The following is a 19,923-nucleotide window of genomic DNA, read 5'->3' as shown; positions in this document are numbered from 1 at the left end:
GCCCATATGCTCTTCTACCAGGATGAAGTTTGTTGTATTAATTTACAGGGCCCTTAACAACTTAGGTTTAGGACAGGCTTCCTCAACCTCAACCCTCCAGCTGTTTTGAGATTACAATTCCCATCATCCCTGACCACTGGTCCTGCTAGCTAGGGATCATAGGAGTTGTAGGCCAAAAACATCTGGAGGGCTGAGGTTGAGGAAGCCTAGTTTAGGAATCACTATTAATGGTACCCCATGGTTGGGATGCACAGCTTATAACTACTAGGAGTCATGTATTGTAGGTCCAATTTTATGGTACTTCCTTCCAGTCAAAGTCAGACAGATCCTCTCCCTGCAGAACTTCCAGTGACTTTTCTTATTATTATTTCAGATGGCATTTTAATCAGCAGGCAATCTGATTTTATAGTCTTAACTTATTTATATCCTATTGTATAAATTTACTGGGATATTCCTTTTAAGATGACTCTAATGAAGCTTCACATTGTCTAAATAAAGGGGCGGGACAAAAAAATAAGTGCAAACATGTAATTAATGGATTTCTTGTTGAAAACCAGGGACAGAGAATGAAGCTAAATTAATCTAAGTAATTCAAAGGGATGGTGCAAGTTGTTGTTTTTTTAATCCTGTAAAAAGAATACATTTATCCTATATATCATGTATATATCCTTCCCAAAGCCACAGTAAATGTAGAAAAAGAATACAACACATGTCATTAAAATCCAATTAAACCACTTAGGTGGAAATAAGGTTTAGAAGCCCAACCTACTAGTAATCCAGTATAAACACCATGTCAACACTTCCAAACCGTGTGGGGTTTGGTAGTGGTGCCAGTGTGGTGTAGTGGTCAGAGTGTTGGACTAGGAGCTGGGAGACTAGAGTTCAAATCTCCACTCGGTCATGAGATCCACACCCTCCAATATTTCTCCAAGGAAAATAGGGGTGCCCTAAGGAAAAGTGGGACATTCCAGGGTCAAATTAAAAACCGGGACGGCTTCTGTAAATCTTGGGACTATCCCTGAAAAATAGGGTCTGGAAACCCACTAAGGTGAACTTGTTCCCGCTCACTTTCTCAGATAACCTGCATTAAAGGGGATTGGACTAGATGATCGTCAGGGTCTCTTCCAACTCTGTGGTTCTGTAAATATCTCACAGCTGTCCATGGAGGCACAGGTCAATTCTGTGTCCAGGGCAGCTGTTTATCAGCTCCATCTGTACGTAGGCTGAGACCCTATCTGCCCGTGCACTGTCTCGCCAGAGTGCATGCTCTAGTTATCTCTCCTTTGGACTACTGAATACGCTCTATGTGGGGCTACCTTTGAAGGTGACCCGGAAACTACAACTAATCCAGAATGCAGCACCTAGAGACCACATAACACCGGTCTTTAAAGACCTACATTGGCTCCCAGTATGTTTCCGAGCACAATTCAAAGTGTTGGTGCTGACCTTTAAAGCCATAAACGGCCTGGGTCCAGTATACCTGAAGGAGCATCTCCACCCCCATCGTTCTGCCCGGACACTGAGGTCCAGCGCCAAGGGCCTTCTGGCAGTTCCCTCACCGTGAGAAGCCAAGTTACAGGGAACCAGGCAGAGGACCTTCTCAGTGGCACCCACCCTGTGGAATACCCTCCCACCAGATATCAAAGAGAAAAACAACTATCTGACTTTTTGAAGAAATATGAAGGCAGCCCTGTTTAGGGAAGCTTTTAATGTTTAGCAGACTGCTGTATTTAAATACTTTGTTGGAAGCCGACCAATGTGACTGGGGAAACCCAGCCAGATGGGTGGGGTATAAATAAATTATTATTATTGTTGTTATTATTATTATTATTATTATTATTATTATTATTTCACAAGGTTGTTGTGGGGATAAAATGGGGAGAACCATGTATGCCACATTGAGCTCCTTGGAAAAAAAGTGGGATATAAATGGAATAATAAAGGGAAAGAAAGAATGGGGGGAAAGTTTAACCCCATGACAGAGGGCAGCACCAAGTTGTCTGTGTCCTCACTTTCCCTGAGCATGGCTCATTTTAATAAATATATAAAATAATTTTTACAAGGATATTTTATGACTCAGCTGTCACAAAGGTGAAGGAAGGCTTTCTCCCAAGCTACAGACTTTGCATTTCTTCCTCACTATCAACTGCAGCTGGACCATAAAGAAGGCTGATCGCCGAAGAATTGATGCTTTTGAATTATGGTGCTGGAGGAGACTCTTGAGAGTCCCATGGACTGCAAGAAGATCAAACCTCTCCATTCTTACGAAAATCAGCCCTGAGTGCTCACTGGAAGGACAGATCTTGAAGCTGAGACTCCAATACTTTGGCCACCTCATGAGAAGAGAAGACTCCCTGGAAAAGACGAAGTTGGGAAAGATGGAGGGCACAAGGAGAAGGGGTTGACAGAGGACGAGATGGTTGGATAGTGTCCTCGAAGCTACCAACATGAATTTGACCAAACTGCGGGAGGCAGTGGAAGACAGGAGTGCCAGGCGTGCTCTGGTCCATGGGGTCATGAAGAGTCGGACACGACTAAATGACTAAACAACAACAAACAACTGCAAGCATTAAATGCATATTCCTCATTCACACCCCCACAGCTTTCTCAAAAGCTGCACTTCATTGGGCCACAGCCACTCTTTTGTGCAACTGCACTTTAAAGCTTAAAAGTCAGTTTATTTTCCTCTGACTAGTTGCACTAATAACTTAATAGAGGTGGCATGAATAAAGCAGAAGGTGGCATTAGGACGTCAACAAGGAGACGCTAAGGGGAAGTGAAAGAAAATAATAGATCAACAGACATAAAGAACTTTTACTGAGCACTAGAGGGGGAAAATTGAAACGGTAAAAAAAAAAATGCCATTCAATGCATCACTTCCTTAAAAAAAAAAATCTGAATCTCTCTCTCTCTCTTTCAATGACAAGACGTGGATGGCTGAGGAGACATGCAATGCTTTTATCGGGAGGGGTGGAAAGAAGATAAAAAGAGAAAAGTGTTAACTTCTTCTGTAGAAAAAGAAACACACATTTTTGACAGCGTATGTCTTAGCACAAGCAAGGAAAAGATTGTTTCTGGCTGCTGGATATAAATCTGTAGAGGTAAAAGCCCATTGCATTGTGAGTAGAGTTGCAGCATATCTCTTCTGCTGCTCATTGAACAAAGATAATTGGCATGGTAATTAATTGGTTGGGCCATGTGTATCTCTGGAGTGTGTGCATTTGTATACCGTGTGTGTGTGTGTGCAAACACATTCTATTTGCCTTAAAATTAGGGGTGCCGCCTTTTCTCCTGGCAGCCCCTCCCCCCAATTAATTGATGTAGCATTTTCTTGCATAGACATGCACTGATATCAGAGGGGGACTCCACCTGTTGAATTTCCCCAGGTTATTGTATAATAATGCAGCTACTGCATGCAAATGTCAATGACACAAGAGCTCTGCTAGTTAAATAATGCCCTTGAAATGGGAGCAGCGCCCGTTGCCAGAACAAGAGAGAAACTGCAGGATTTAGCATCCAGTGACCTTCTAGGACTTGCCGATCAGAAGGTCGGTGGTTCGAATCCCCGTGACGGGGTGAGCTCCCGTTGCTCAGTCCCTGCTCTTGCCAACCTAGCAGTTCGAAAGCATGTCAAAGTGCAAGTAGATCAATAGGTACCGCTCTGGCGGGAAGGTAAACGGCTTTTTCGTGCGCTGCTCTGGTTCGCCAGAGTGTGCTGGCCACATGACCCGGAAGCTGTACACCGGCTCCCTCGGCCAATAAAGCGAGATGAGCGCCGCAACCCCAGAGTCGCCCACGACTCTGGTCAGGGGTCGCCCACAATGGTCAGGGGTCCCTTTACCTTTACCTAACACATGAAGCCAATGGGGGAATTAGGAGCTGGTACACAAGCCATTTTGTTGGCCTCTGTTGTTGAGAGGACTGCAGCTGTGTCATGGCGGAGGCCCCAGCTTTGCCCAGGCAGATGATAAACTCCTCCCGATGGTTCTCCCACTGGTAGTAGGCAGCAGTAGCAAACTCTGAAATGGGACGTGGGGTAGAGGCTTGGTATCTGCTGGATTCCACTTCAATGATGCAAATCAGGCCTTGCACCCCAAATCTGAAACAATATTTGAAAAACTGAAGAATTTATTTCCCCATCACTTTCCCAATGCATATAGCTCAGATTTTGATTTCGAAAGTCTGTTTGTTGGGGCAAAGCACCGAACCCATTTTAACGGCACAACCTGAATGTGCTGGTACACGGCTGAATCCCACCACAAACAGCCTGGCAGCGTCCAAGGTAATAAAAAATAATAGATTCTAAATATGCAAACGACACCACATTAATGTTTAATAGCATTCCCATTTGTACAAACTTATTCTCTCCCCCCTTTTTTTTTTTGTCTTAATGTTGCCTGGCCCATTTAGAAATATATGAAATAGAATTGCATTATTTTCTAACCGGAAAGGATGCAATGAAATATGGGTCTGCTCACATAAAGTACAAAGCTACCAGGGTTGGAGATGCTGATGATTTGGAGCTGGGTGGTGTGTTCTCCCCCCACCCCGCTTCTTCGCCCCCCCCCCAAAAAAGAAAAAAAGAAGACATCTAATTTGCTGCTCTTCTAGTTAAAATCATTGGGAAAAAGTGCTGACAATGACAGGCCAGAAACAAAGCTGCTTCTCAACTAACAACCTTAATGAGAAATTTTCTGTCTGGGTTTTGATCTCCCCCCAGCGTGAAGGCTGCCCTTTTGCAGACTTGCATTCCGATCATGAGCTCATGTATGCTGATAACAGCGTGCAGCCAGCCTCGACGTTGCCGGGCTTGTCTATTGTCGGTGATGGTATTGATTGTAGGCACCGTGTCATCCACAAACCTTGATATCTCCTAAAAGCAACGGAGGAAATCTTATTTTGTGCAGCACATCTAGACTTTTTCTCATAAGTCCCTTTGCAACTGAGAAAGCGTCACAGAGATCCTTTGGTAACTGTGGGTTATAGCTTGTTTGGTGATTATTTTGGGGGCTACAAGGCTGGACTGGAGCACATGGGCGTCCTAAACTCTGCAACCGTGTACCCACTTACCTGGGTACCAGTCCCATTGAACTCAGTAGGACTTGCTTCTGATAATATATGCAGACTTGCAGTGGTTAAATGTGGCCCTCTATTAATCAAGTCATGGATTGTATGTAATATATTATTTTACACAATACCATGCTATACCAAACCATACCATACCATACCATATATCCTATTTGATTACATTATATTAATATAAGTACTGGTGGGGAGGGGTGGATAGCAGGAAGGAAGGCACCTCAAGAGTCATCTAGTCCAACCCCCTGCAATGCCGGAATCTCAACTAAAGCATCCATGACAGATGGCCACACAACCTCTGCTTAAAGACCTGCAATGCTAGTGTGGTAGCACTAAATGCGGTTATGCATATAACAGGTCTGTTTTCAGATGCTGCTGGACTCCAGCTCCCATCCTTCCTGACCATTGGCCATGCTAGCCAGGGCTGATGGGAGTTGGAGTCCAGCAACATCTCAAGGGCCACAGGTTACCCACGATAACAGCTTCAGAGAGACCAAACAGGATCAGGGCTGCAGCACGTGGAGAGGGGAGGGGTTAATTCTCTTCACCTTTACAGAAACGTCTGAAAATGTTTCCACTTCAGAGTTTCTAGGAAGCTTCCAGGAAATGGTGTCAATGTGAATTTCCATCCTGGGGTTTACTAGCAGCATGTAGGGTAGGGTTTTGTGGGACCACATGGAGGGGATGAGGGGAAATAAGCTGGTGGTGTGAATAGATGTTTCGAAGAAAGCTCTCTAAGAATCACTAAAATCTACAATTTCCTACTCAGAGTAGACCTATTAAAGTTAATGGACATGGGAAACTTAAGTTCATTCATGTAAGTGGGTCTACTCTGAGTTGTTGTTGTTGCTGTTGTTGTTTAATTTTTTATTTCCAAAACCGGAAAAAGAAAAATTACAAACATCAAATTCAACATCCATATTCATTTTCTAACATAAACCTATTGCATAATTAACTAAATTAAAATATACCTAATTACTCTAAACTTCTCTTTTCTGTATACAAATACAACACAGTTAGAAATTTTATATTAAAGCTTTTATATTATAAATAATATTTCAAATTCCCCTATACCGCCTGTTCCCCTTCACCCATGTGTGATCTCTCGCTCTCTTTTTTTTCACTTCTTCCATCTTGTTGTGTTGTTATAATTTAATCATTGTTCAGTGGGTCTACTCTGAGTACAGCACAGCCCTGTTTCTTATGCTGCCCTAGTTGCAGGTGGCAAAATGAAAGGGTCATTTTGGCCATCATTCTCCCCAGTCCATTTTGACCTCACGACAACCCTGTGAGATAGGTTAAGCAGAGAGGGGAGGAGAGAGAGAGACTTGCCAAAGTTCACCCACTAAGCTTGTGGCAGGGGTTGGGAGTGCAGGACTGGAACACCACACAGCTGGAGTTTTGCCTATTGCTATTGAATGAACTCAGGGTTGGGGCGAAATTTGAACCAGAGGCTTTCTGCTTCCCGCTCGGAGCGGCTGTGCTACACCCCACCACACCGGCTCTCAGCTTTCCGTTTGCTCTGTGATCAGTTACATGCTGCCTGCCAACAATTGTAAATGATCACCAACCAGACGAATCTGACAGACGCTTCCCCGGAGATTCATGAACTGTGCTTTATAGCAGGCGGATGCACCACACCATCAAACTCAAAGAATGTAAACTGGGCGGCGGGGGGGGGGGATGATTACAGCTGGAGCTGTGTGGAGAGGGAAGGGGGGGGCAGAACAGAAAGAAACTGGAATAGAATGCATATTCGATTGGCAGCAGCATGGCCAGAGCCAAGGGTTGATGTGTTTGGGCACCTGCTGAGGGACAATACAAAAGTGGCAAAAGTCCCCTCCAACCTGCTTGTTCACCCACCTCTGCCTCTCTCTCTTACAGACAATGTTGGTGGTTATTATGGAGGGAGCAGACCCCCCTGCCTGCTTGCTCATTTCATCTCTGAGCCAGTGTGGTGTAGTGGTTAAGAGCAGTAGACTCGTAATCTGGTGAACCGGGTTTGCGTCTCTGCTCCGCCACATGAAGCTGCTGGGTGACCTTGGGCCAGTCACACTTCTCTGAAGTCTCTCAGCCCCACTCACCTCACAGAGTGTTTGTTGTGGGGAAGGAAAGGAAAGGAGAATGTTAGCCGCTTTGAGACTCCTTCGGGTAGTGATAAAGCAGGATATCAAATCCAAACTCCTCCACCTCCTCCTCCTCCTCCTCCTCTTCTTCTTCTTCTTCTGTCTGTCTGTCTGTCAAGCAAGCAGATAGGACCAAGAAGCAAGGAGGAGGTGAAGAGGAGCAACAGGTAATAAGGGTAGTGACTTGGTAGTGAAGGAGGATCATCCATGCAGGGTTTCTTACCCAAGGACTCTGGAACCCATGTTCATTTACTTAATTCTTGCATATCCATCCCACTGTTTCTTCAAGCAGTGCAGGGTGGTATATAGCCCGTGGTTCTTCCCCTCTCCATTTTATCCTCACAGCAAGGTAGAGGTAGAAAGAGTGACTGAGTTTCATGACTGAGTGGGGATTTCAACCCTGATCTCCCAGGCCCTTGTCCTAACCCCTTCCAATGATGTTGGAGGATTTTCCCTCACAGATATCTGCAAAACTATCCCACAAACTCCATGTGCACCTGGAAGAGGCCTTAAATTAGTTTAATGCAGTAGTGGAGAATTGGATCTGGCTGGCGGACCAGATCCTTATCTCCCCAGGCTCCATGAGCCAGTTTTGACAAGTCCGTGTAACCACCTACCTGTCATTCTGCTGATGTCATGATGATAGCAGGTGATTGGCACCTGTCAATGTTCAAAGGAGTTTGCTGTAAGTATCCATCAGCTGATGGATCCATTTGAAGATGTGCTTTCAGTGCTTATCAGCTGATTTTTGCTGGGAGTGCATCTTCAAAAAGACCCCCTGTAGTAGTAGTAGTAGTAGTAGTAGTAGTAGTAGTAGTAATAACAACAACAACAACAACAACAACAACAACAACAACAAATTTTATTTATATCCCGCCCTCCCCAGCAGAAGCCGGGCTCAGGGCGGCTAACAACAATAAAACAGTACAAAAGTACAGCACAAACAACACTCTAAAATCATTCTTTATAAAATTAATCAGCTGATCACTGGTTATAGGAGGCCTCTTTGAAGTATCTAGAGAGAGAGAGAGGTGCTCTGAAAAAAGGGGGGTCTTTTTCCATAAATAATGGTTTGCATTCAAATAATTTCCTCCAGTTCTTTGTTGGGGGTTTCAGCTGGGCAGGGCTCTCTTCAAGCACTGACAATCAGCTGATCGTTGGTGCTTTCAGAAAGTCCTTTGCTGCATGTTGAAGCCACAGCAATAATCTGATAACGGAATTTCAAATACATTGCAATGGGCTTTGCATGTGCCACCAATCAGCTGATCAGTGGTGCCTGAAACCCCTTTTTGGCAAATCTGTGACTTTATCTGCCACATATCTGACATCATCTAGTAAAGAGACCAACTATTAAAGGCACAAGAGCCCTGACCTCTTTTGTATCTTGCCACTCTGTTGGGCATTGCATAAAATGAGGCTGAGAGCCACAGGTTGCTTATCCCAATATATATATATATATATATATATGCAGGTTTTGGTGTCCTCGGGTGTCTTCCCGTGTAAAAGTTGGGGTGTCTAGGCGACGTTTCGACGAGGTGAGATGACGAGTGAGACCTCGTCGAAACGTCGCCTAGACACCCCAACTTTTACACGGGAAGACACCCGAGGACACCAAAACCTGCATTCCTGTACCCGTGAAAATCTACGAAAGCAAATATATATATATATATATATATATGAGAGAGAGAGATCATTGCATGTGACCCAAAGCATTCCTTCTCCAAAAAAAGGCAGGTATTAATAGTTGAGGTTAAGGAAAGAGAGAGAGAGAAGGTGAAGTTAGGCAAGTCCTTTTACTGGAAATTGACTTCCTAAAAAGCTATCTGCTTACTTGTTTCCCATTTTGTAGGACCTAACACAATAATAACAACAAATCTACACCAGAACAAGAAAGAGCGGAAAACAGATGTCGGAGGAGAGAGCCAACAAATGCAATGAAAGCCACTGCGCTATGCTGAGCATTGCAAAGTCCATGGGTTTGCACATGCAAAACAGGAAGTGACAGAGGAAGAACATTGTTTGGCAGCTTTTCTCAAATCAGATGAAAAATGGGGAAAGACTATGGGATTCAGGAGGGGTGGGCAAGGATGACAGGAAATAAACCTAGCTTGCTGCTTAACAGGCAAGAATTTACACCATTTAAAAACTTCCGCAAAGATCACAGCTTATCATGAAATGTATTGTATGCCTTGCTGGGTGAGACCAATGGGCCTTTCCCCCAGTATCCTGTCTCTGTCCAGAACCAGGTGTTCCAGATGAAATGTAAAACATTACATACTATTGACAACTTCCTATACATTCCCATCTCTCCTACAGTCATAGGCTTATGTAATTCTTAAGTATGAAGGGGCTGGCAGATTTATTCTAAAATGCACTTAATCAGTTTTCATTGACTGACCGCCATTCTTCCCCACCCCCACCCCTTTTAGAGTATTATAATAAAAAATAGTTTTTATTCATTTATTATTATAACTGCATGCATAATTGTATCACAAAATGAATAAGAACTAACAACAAAACCTGACCCCTTAATAATCTTTTAAACATAATGTTACTAATCAAGAACTTATCCAAATAGAATGCTTTAATATTTCCTACCTGCTATAATCAGGGGAAGAAGAAAGGAAAAAAAATCAATTCAACATTCTCTAACTACAGAAATAGCTAATCTCTAGTGCAAAATGGTTATTCCAACCCAAAATAAAGCAATGTCTTTAAAGAAGAAAAAATAATTTGTCCATATCTTATCTAAACCATGACCTAAATCACTTAGTTTATTCATACATAGAACTTCTAATGCTTTCTGTAGCCATTCTCTAACAGATAGAATTGTTGAATTTTTTTCCAATATCGTGCCAAGGTAATCCTTGGTGCAATTAAAAGGTTGACAATCAAATTTTCACACTCTTTGAAACATTTGCATACAGTATTCTGTATTTTCTCTTACATTTTACTTGAATTTTCAAGATGATTTCAACAAATAGACCACACGCATTCTTCCAACAGTCTTCCTGCTTATGTGAAATTATCGATCATTGGTTGGCACATTTGCTATAGAAACACAGGGAGTCTAGGTCTTTGCTTCCAGCCTGGCATCAGCAGATCAGAAAGTAGGAGGATGCTATCTTTAAGAGTCTCCAAACACAATTATTTGAACATGCTTGATAATGGAAGGCCAGTGTGATGCCATCAGGCCCATTTGGTGTTTTTTTTAAAAAAACCCCACAAGATTTAAGAGCCCCTGGTGAAGGCTGCCTCAGTAGTGTAAAATGTGCTGGTGTTTTTTACGTTCAGATTTCTAATTTGACCCAACCTTAGCCCAAGGCAGATAACAACATTTCAGACGTAAAACTAAGAGTATTAAATACTCACTACAGTGGTACCTGTCGAACAGCTTGGCTCGTGAAAAAATTGGTTCCTGAATGCCACAAACCCTGAAGTAAATGTTCCGGTTTGCGAACATGCTTTGGGAGCCGGACGTCTGACGCGGCTACCGCAGCTTCCGATTGAGTGCAGGAAGCTCCTGCAGCTAATCGGAAGCCGCACCTTGGTTTTTGAATGGTTCCGGGAGTCAAACGGACTCCCGGAATGGATTAAGTTCAACAACCAAGGTACCACTGTAAATAGAAAATAGTACATCAAATTTAAGTGATCCCATATATGCTTAAAACATGTCATGGGAAATGTGGGTTTGTCCACCTACCCCTGAAAACAGCAACTCCACAACGTCTCTCCTGGCAGCAAAAACAAAACACAGGGCTGACCCAGGTTATTTTATTTACTGGACAAGATGGTCCCCAGTCATTTCACATACTGAAGCTGATCATAGTAGCAGTTGAATCTTATTTCAAGACTGGAGATGAAACCACGTTTTCTACCACACCAGAGATCAGGAGACTGGTTTACGGTTAAGTCACTTGGGACACATGGCTCTGTACTCCAACATCTCATTACCACTCTCCAGCATCTGCTGCCTCACCCTGCCTAACGTTAGAGCCGGTCTTGACAAAATATTTGCCATCTTAGCATTGTGGCCCGAGTTTCCCCTGTCCCTCAAGCTCCAGCCAATGAAGTGAAGGAGGGCAAAGAACTTGGAGCATGACATCAACTTGGACTTTTTCTTTAGTAGACTTTTATGGGGAGTAGGAGGGGGAAGGAGAGAAAAGGAAAACACTTGGACCTTAGCTTCATCCTTGAACTCCAGCCCTGAGAACAAGACTTCCATGGCTCCTGGGAAATGAAGGACCACAGCTGCAAATGATCTCCCTGAAAAAGTGTCCCTCTCTGTGCTCTTTCATGTGGACTTGAAGCATGAAGGGAATAATTAGAGCAGATCTGGGAAGTTGCAGCAGGCCATATAGAAGGAGAAGGCAGTCAGGAGGTGTTTGTCAGCAAACTACAGGGCTGCTTACAACATAAGAAAACGGAGGGGTTGAGATTACACAGACATGTGTGCCTGATATCTACAAGCCATTTGGGGAATGCAGATCCTACTTGAAATGGTCAGTTCAGCGACTGCAGTCCCACAAGAATAGTAGAGATACATTTTCCTCACTTTTGATTTAGTGCTGCAATAAGTGGGAAAAGATGCCATCTGGATACAGCTTAAGGTCAGCAGGACTGAAGCTGTTCAGGACTTTCTAGGCCAAAGCCAGTACCTTGAAATGTGCCAGGAGGCCAATGGTGATGCTGAAGCATGGGTTCAATGTGATTCCCATATTTTCCTTCAGAAGTGAATCGCAGCAAGGGACAGGTGCTAAAATAAAACAGAGGAAAAATGAAAACGTACAAACTATATACAGTCATTCATCTTCTGGCAGCCTGAGCGAAGCATAAGCCAGTGTCAATTTAACGAACTGAAGCTTTAACAGTGCCTTTTGAACTGCTTGAATTAACAAAATCAATCCTCATAAATTAAAGTATCGTTGATCTATGATACAATTAAGTCCTATAATCCCCCCACCCACACACACACACACAAAAATGCTATCATCATATGCCGTGTCACCAAGCTACTTCCAACACTGAATTTTAACCACTGTTGGCTACCGCTCCTGCCGGTCTGTGTAAAATTCCCATCTGGCACATGAAATGCTCACATTAGGATACAGTATTCCACTCACCCTCACTCTCCCCCTCTCATCCACACCACCTCCATTTTTCAATTTAGGCTGACATCTGCTGGCCTAAGCTAATGGTTAGGCAAACAATGCTGAATGCAACCCAGTTTCAGGAGGCATTTCTGCCTTTTGTCATTTCTGCTTTGAAAGCACAACCAAACCTCTTAATTACGTAGGAAATTCACATGGAATAATAATTTGGGAAGCAGCAAGGGATGAACAATACCCAGCCGGTGAAAATGACGTCGACATAATGAATTATATGCATTGCAAATACAGCGCACTGTGTCCTTAATACAGAGAGTCAATAGGAACCATCATATATTGGCCAATTAAGCCTATACAGAGAGGGGCGATTTAATGGTACCATACTGGGGGTCATAATGGGAAGTCAGCACACACGCCCCCTCTTTTAACCTTTGCAGTCGGACTAAGGGAAGGGGGAGTGGCCTTTGTGGCTGGCAATGGCCTAGAGAGGTTTGATCCGACAGAGGGTAATTTAGGACAAAATGCTTGCCTTTCAGCCAAGTGCATGGGACATTTCCAACAGTAATTAGTGGCAGTCCAAATGTAGAGGAACTAACTAGAGAGAGAGAGAGACCTATGGCAGAATGACTGACAGGATGCATTAAAAAAGCACAATTTCATGACAAGAAGATTGAGTCCAATGAAGCCAATCCCCAGTACTAAAAAACCAAATAAGAAGTTCTTTAAAAAAAAACCCAAATATCATCAGGTCAAGTTGGTATACAGTGGTACCTCAGGTTACAGATGCTTCAGGTTACAGACTCCACTAACCCTGAAATAGTACCTCGGGTTAAGAACTTTGCTTCAGGATGAGAACAGAAATTGCACGGTGGCAGCGGGAGGCCCCATTAGCTAAAGTGGTACTTCAGGTTAAGAACTGTTTCAGGTTAAGAATGGACCTCCAGAATGAATTAAGTTTTTAACCCGAGGTACCACTGTATAAGGAACATAAGAAGCATTTGCCAGATCAAACCAAGCACATTTCTAGTCTGACATCCTCTGGGCAACCCTGATGTTGATAAGAAGCCCACAAGTAGAGAGTCGCCCAATGAAAGAAATAAGGGAGAGTCAGTTCCACAGTTCTTGCTTCGACATGAGAACCAAGCCTAAGCATAGTGGAACATTGTATTCATGCTGGCTCTGGACCTTGTGCACCTTGTCTTGGGGCTCCTTGTCCTCCCTTTGCTGAACCCCCTTGGCAGGTGGTCAGTCACAAGACTTTTTAAGTCCATGTGGACACCCCCATCCAGGGGGAAGGTCATGTTGAAACACTCATAGTCAGAGAGGTTAGAGTTGTTGTTGTTGTTGTTGTTTAGTCGTTTAGTCGTGTCTTCCGACCTGAGGGGCTCATCTTCCAGCGTCAAAACTTTTATATGCCCGTTGTCTTTGTCCATGGAGTTTTCTTGGCAGGGATACTGGAGTGGCTTGCCGGTTCCTCCTCCAGGTGGATCACGTTTGGTCAAAACTCTCCACTATGACCTGTTCATCTTGGGTGCCCTGCTCGGCATAGTTCATAGCTTCTCTGAGTTCTTCAAGCCCCTTCGCCACGGCAAGGCAGTGATCCATGAAGGGGAGGTTAGAGTAACAAGGCCAAAAAAAAACTTTTTTTGAGAGGTGGGACTCTCCTCCAGCTAAGTGGCTCATACACTTTGCACACTGTTTGTGCAATGCTGAGATAAGAATAAGAAAGATGTATTACAATCACACCCAACTGTATGTTGTCTTTATTTATTTAACTGTTATACATGGAAACTCCATTGTTGTAGTTTGGCGGAGGGAGGAGTGGTTGCTCTCAGCCATGTAACAATTCTGCTCAGGAGTCAGCATTTGCCATGCTTTGGCATGTGCTCAAAGAAAGACGTCTGCAGCAGTGGGGCAAAAGCTACATCCTGAATTCAGTTGGCCACAGATTTACAGCACAATCTTATGAGAACTTTTTTAAAAAATAACAAAAAAGCAGAGTGAAGCACAAATGTGGAGAACTGAATGTAAGACTGGAAAAAGGAGAAACAGAAAGAAACAGAAAAGGACATTTACCTATCCCTACTCAGAAGTAAACTTTATTGTGTTCACCGAGGCTTACTCACAGATAAGTTTCTATAGAATTGCAGTTTAAGAAGTCAGAATACTAAGACTTCACAGTGGGTCTATAAGCTGAAGTGATAATTTGACAAAGCCATCAAATATGTCATAGGTAAATGTACCCCTGACTGTTAGGTCCAGGCGCAGACAACTCTGGGGTTGCGTGCTCATCTCACTCTACAGGCCGAGGGAGCCGGTGTTTGTCTGCAGACAGCTTCTAGGTCATGTGGCCAACATGACTAAGCCGCTTCTGGCGAACCAGAGCAGCGCACAGAAACGCCGTTTACCTTCTCGCCGGAGTAGTACCTATTTATCTACTTGCACTTTGTTGTGCATTTGAACTGCTAGGTGGGCAGAAGCATGGACTGAATAATGGGAGCTCACCCCATCGTGGGGATTTGAACCGCCAACCTTCTGATCAGCAAGCCCTAGGCTCTGCGGTTTAGACCACAGCGCCGCCCGCATCCCCCCAAATATGTCATATGCCAAACCAAATGCAAGTGATCAATGCAATTTCTTTTTGAAAAAATAAAATTAATAATAATAATTTTTTATTTGTACCCTGCCCTCCCTGGCCGGAGCCAGGCTCAGAGTGGCTAATATCATATAAATTCCATGATATTTACATGACGCCCCCTTATTATGTTAATCCCTCTGACCCACTGTGATCTGCAACAGTTTTGCAAGCCGCTCTTGGGTTTTGCTATCTCAGAACCTATGAAGCCGCAATACCAGGGATTGATCTGAGGACCTTCTGTATGCAAGACATGTGCTCTTGCACTGAACTGCAGTCTCAATCACAATAGCCAGTCACGAAAAATAAATGCAATACCTCTATTAATGCCTTCTGACTTCATATCATTCCTTGCTTGGTTAGCTATGAATGGGCGACTGAGCAAGCACTTTGAATGCCTCTCAAATGCGACAACATGCAAAATGAGCAGGATCTGTTTCAGTAGCGTTATTGTCTCTAGGAATGGCAGGAAACAAATGTCTCAGAACAGAAGATCTACGCGGCCCTCTGCTTTGCGGCTTGCTTCTTCCAAAGTGATGCAGGAAACAGAGTGTTTGCTCAGTTACTTTTATCCCGCTTTGCAGACACATATGTGCTCCCAAAATGGCTCACATCAATAAAAAATAAAAGGAGATACAAGCCCTTCCATCAGAGTCACAAATGAAAAACACAAGGCTTCTAAGGGAAGGGGAGTGTGGTCGAAAATTTAGAAGAGGGAGATCAGTTGGACAAGGTCAGAATAAAGTCATTTATGCAGAAGCGGATGTTAGAGTTGCTGCAAGCGAAATCCTTGATCTGGACCTTGTGCAGAGTAGAAAATGAATTTGCTTTCTACCACAAGAATGAATTACAAATCTGTACTGGAAACAGTCTTAAGATAGTTACAAATAAACATTACAAAGATACACAATAACACATTGTGCTTAAACAAGTAAGCAATGCTGCCCCATCTTATTTAAGTCCTTAAAACAGTTCAGTAACTTTCCTCTTTCTGATCCCAGAGAGAGATCCTATGGAATCATCTTGTTTAATCATCATCACTGAATTTTGCACCTACTGCTACTGGCTCTATCGACTGACAAAGGCTTAGTTCACAGGTTTCATTTCCTGATGTGAGAGACCTGCAGCTCAGAGCGCTAGATAATATAAAAACACAGAAATAAATAACATATTAACAAACATAAACAATACCCCCACCCCAACAGTTTAAAAGGTAATAGATTGGGAGGAGAGGAATGTTTTCTCCTGGCATCTAAATATATGTAATGAAGGCATCAGGTGAGCCTCCCTAGGGAGAGCATTCAAAAAGTGGGGAGCCACTGCAGAAAAGTCCCATTTTCATGTTGCCACCCTCCAGGGCTCTTGCGGAGGGGGCACACAAACCAGGGCATCATGTGATGATCGCAGGATCCAGGGTGGTTCACGGGGAAGAGGCGGTTCTTGATGTATTATGATCCTGAGCCACAATTTTGAAATGCGATTAAGGAATCAAAGAATGGTATATCTTCAGAACCAGATTGGTTCTGTGTGGAGTATTATAAACATTTCTCAGAAAATCTTTTTCCACACTTATTGGACATATTTAGCAATATTCTTTCATGAGGACAGATTCCAGAACCCACAGAATACTACTCATTCCTAAACTAAAGATATTAAGCAATTAAATTCCCATAGGTCAACCACATTGCTTAATGGAGATTATAAGTTATTTTTACTACAATTCTAGCAAATAGACTCAACATATTTATACCATATCTCTTGACCAAGGCCTGTCTGGTTTTCTGTTGTGTGCAGGCCCTATCTGACAATTACTGAATTTTATTCATTATTCATTATTGCATAAAAAATATATCTGCCAGGAATTATATCGAGGGGAGGTGCCAGTGGGCTAAATTTATGGCACTTGTTGCCCTGCTAAAAATGAATCAATTTCATTCCTTTGGAAGATTTATTCAGTGGTGAGCATATTGGACTTGTTCAGAGGGAACGTTTTAGTATTTTTTTTAGGGAAGTTAAAATAATTTGAGTATGTTTGGTAGTATGTTTAAGGAAGGTCTCACATGATTCTATTTCTCAGTTGCAAAGCCTGTTACCTAAAGACCTATCCATGGCAGTCTGTCTGATATGATTCATGGGTATATTTCTACAGGTTAAAGACTTCCCTATTATCTATGAATTAAAGCCCAATCAATCTCTAGTGTTGCTTTATTCAAATGAGGGCTCATCATTCCCCATTGGTTTTTGTCCCTCTCACACTTCTGCCACTGGCTCAGTATTATCCCAAATGTACTGGTTGACATTAAGCTACTTGGGATAAACAATGATCAGTACTAATATTAAAAAAAAATGATTCATGGCTCCCTCACATTGTTAGTGACACTTCTGAGTTAGTGTGGACACTTCTGAGTTCAGTCCTGCTGTGCCTTCAATGCCCTCCCATCTTCTGGCCTTATTACTCAGCATGAAACATGGTGGATGGAGCAGTCCTGTCCTCACCCTGCCAGCCCAGACACCAGGGACCTATGAATGTCTTCATGGTTAACATCTAAATGATAAAGTTATTTCTGTGACACCCATGCTAAGCAAAATCCTTTAGCGCAATGCCACAATCTATAATCTTTGAGAATTCTTGGAGAGCAGGCAAATGTTGTCCACATCTACAAAAAGCGGGGGGTTGGGAAGAAGATCCAGGAAAGGTCCTAGAACCGATAAGTAAACAGGCAACCTGTGAGCACTTAGAAAAGGATGCTGTGATTATGAAGACACAGCATGGGCTTCTCAAAAACAAGCCATGCCAGACGACTCTCATCTCTTTTTCTGATGGAGTTACAGGCTTGGTTAATCAGGGGGATGTTGTAGACATAGTGTATAGTGACTTCAGTAAGGTTTTTTGACAAAGTTCCCATGATATTCTTGTGAGGAAGCTGGTAAAATGTGGGTTGAACGAGGTAACTGTGGATTTGTAGCTGCTTCACTGACTGAACCCAAAGAGTACCCATTAATGGTTTCTCATCATCCTGGGGAAAAGTGACAAGTGAGGTGCCACAGGCTTCTGTCCTGGGTCCATTGTTATTATATGTGTTTATAAATGACTTGGGTGAAGGAATTGAGGAGATGCTCATCAAATCTGCAGATGACACCAAACTGGGAGGTGTATCTAATGCCACAGAAGACAGAATTGGAATTCAAGATGACCTTAACAGATTGGAGAACTGAGCCCAAATTTCCAATGCAGACAGTAGTATTCCAAATAAAAATACCACAAGGGGATACTGTGATAACCGAAAGTATTATTTCTGACTGTATGCAGGAGACACCATGGTGAACCATGGAAAGGAGATGTTGTTAAGTCCCTAATTGAACTGTGTGTGCAAAATGACTACCGATGCACATTAACATTTCTGAAGTTGCCATGGGAATGAAATTAGAAGTTAAGCAGTAAGGTATGTGTAAACACATCCATAGATTTTCTTGAACTTCTTTTGCAGCAGAAAGCGGGATGGTGGGGGGAGTATTGCTAGCCCATCCATCAGGTCATATTGACACACTCAGTTGGAGAGAGGTTTGTCTGGCAAGGCTGTAAAAGGCAGAGGTTCAAAGGGGTGGAATGTCACGTCTAGGGCATTTCACATTTCCATAGAATCACAGAATTGCAGAGTTGGAAGGGACAACACAGATCATCTAGTCCAACCCCCTGCAATGCAGGAATCTTTCGCCCAATGGGGGGCTTGAACCCACAACCCATGAAATTAAGAGTCTCATGCTCTTCCAACTAAGCTATCCGAGCTGCTAGTGTCCCATTTACATGCATGTTCTGACATCAGTGCAGGAGTCGGTCCAAATTACCTACTTTTTGCATGCCTCTTTTGAGTTTGGGGATCTCATTCTGCTCTGACCAGTTTCCAATGCTCATAAGCTTTCCCTTGCAACTCTTATAATGATAGACTGTCATCCTCAGCTCCAGTCTTCTCTAGACATTGTTACTGTGGATTCTGGTGTTGTCTGTTTGTCAAACATTTGAAATTTCGATATTTGATATTTGACACCTGACATCCCATATTTGACTTGGACAATGTGTGGCATTTGACAGTCTGCATTTGCTACATTATAAGTTGACATTTGATATCCAGTGTTGACATTCAACATATGATAATATGGAGGAAGAATATTAGAGAATGGATCAATTCCAAACAGCACTAGGATGTTCTGCGGGGCAAATATAGAAGAATGAAGAATTCACTTATTCTGGGAAGTGTGACTTCAAAATTAAAATGTGTAAGAATGCATCATGCACCACTGACTGGGTAAATATTAATACCATAAGTTTCTATGTAGATTTTTTTTTTAATTGCAACAGCGGGCTTGAGAATTAATATTCAGTGCTGGTTACATACCAAGAGGTCACAGTGCTGTAACATTTTTCCCCACTTAGTATAAATCAGTCAGGGGGTATTCCAACTTTAAGTCACCTTTATGGATTGCCACAAATTTCCATGGTCAATCCAACTGCCCAGTCGAATTTCAACAAATCCTATTTGTATTTCCACACTTCCTTTTATTTGCAATGATTTGCTTCAGCCTCAGATCTCAGGTGGTTTTTGTACATTCACATTGAACTCAACACTGTATTGCATTATAGGTCTTGTAGTCAACAGGTGCTCAACAACAGGTCTATTTAGCTTGCAGTTACATAACATCAACAGTTTTGCATATATAGCTTTAAGATGTCAAAGCAGTTTTGCAACTGTGACCCTAAGAAGAATGTGTGTAAGAATTGCACTGAGGCTTTAGTTCTATGTACGCTTCCCAGGGAATAAGCAGCAAGGATTTCTTCTGAGTAAATGTGCATAGAGTTATGCTATCATTGTTTTGCGCAATTTGCTCAGCTGGTGTATTGTAGAAATCTAAAGGAAGCAACGTCGGCTTTCAGAAGACAATTCTCTACTAGCAAAATCCTAATTCCTATCCTGAA

The sequence above is a fragment of the Podarcis gaigeae genome (genome assembly GCF_964106915.1).
Source record: "Podarcis gaigeae genome assembly, chromosome: 9".
NCBI classification, from domain to species: domain Eukaryota; kingdom Metazoa; phylum Chordata; class Lepidosauria; order Squamata; family Lacertidae; genus Podarcis; species Podarcis gaigeae.
Note: the sequence above shows the minus strand (reverse complement) of the source record.